The sequence below is a fragment of the Lactuca virosa genome, chromosome 5 (assembly GCF_052849685.1).
Source record: "Lactuca virosa cultivar CGN04683 chromosome 5, Lactuca_virosa_CGN04683_v6, whole genome shotgun sequence".
Lineage (NCBI taxonomy): Eukaryota > Viridiplantae > Streptophyta > Magnoliopsida > Asterales > Asteraceae > Lactuca > Lactuca virosa.
Window position 1 is genome coordinate 111878442 of NC_136430.1, and position 963 is coordinate 111879404.

The 963-nt window shown below is 40.3% G+C and overlaps 1 non-coding gene across 1 annotated transcript; it reads left to right on the forward strand.

Annotated features, from left to right (window-relative positions):
• Nucleotides 1-453: 453 nt before the first annotated feature.
• On the forward strand, nucleotides 454-560 carry LOC145118313 (small nucleolar RNA R71). Its single transcript, XR_013713269.1, has one exon. It is a non-coding gene; the product is annotated as a small nucleolar RNA R71 (small nucleolar RNA).
• Nucleotides 561-963: the final 403 nt, after the last annotated feature.

Here is a 963-nt window from a genome sequence, read left to right on the forward strand (position 1 = left end):
TCTTCTTTTTGCTTCTTGTATTCATCGTAAGGCAGCCACTCCTTCTTTGGTTTTCTCCAATCTTCATCGTATTTGTCCCCACTTGAATAGCAAACTTGAGCTTTCTTGTTTCCATATTCATCCATATTGCAATCTTTTGTCAAATGTGGGCCACTACATCTCTCGCAACCAACTCGAATTGCATGAATTGATTGGTCCATTTGGGTCAATCTCCTATCCATAGTGTTAAGCATTGCCATCACAACAGCCATCTCTTCAGTTTGTGCATCTCCACTGCCTTTTATTCCATCACGCCTTGGGTTATGATATTCACGAGAGTGCCTTGCAAATTCTTCAACCAACACCTTGATTTGATTTGGGTTTTTCTTCGTAAGCGGTCCTTGCGAATCAAGAAGTTGACGCGTCATGACATTTACTCCATCGTAAAATATAGATACTTCTTGTTGGATGTTGAGGTCGTGATGAGGACAATTCCTTAACAAGCCCTTGTAACGCTCCCATGCCTCGTATAATGACTCCCCTGGTTGTTGCTCAAAGTTGGCTATCGCCTACTTGAGTTTAGCTATCTTGGATGGTGGGCAAAACTGATCTAAAAACTGCTCACGCATTTGAGCCCAAGTTGTCACACCCCAAAACCAGAACGGCGGAAACGTTCTGGGGCGGAGGACGTCATGTCAAGTATCACAACACATGCAGTATAGTAATCAAAGTACAACAACCATTGCATTAATATTATAAGTTTTTACATAGGTTACATTTAGCAACAACATCAAAAATAGATATAGAGAATAACATAAGATGCAGCTCGGTACAAGGCTGACTTTGCAAAAGCTCCCGGAGTGTACCTGTCTACTGACGACTTGAGAATACAAGTTATTTTGAAAGAGAGGATCAGCATTTTAATGCTGGTGAGTTCATAAGTATTTTAATGACATTGATATAAATACATGTTTTTCCTCAAAA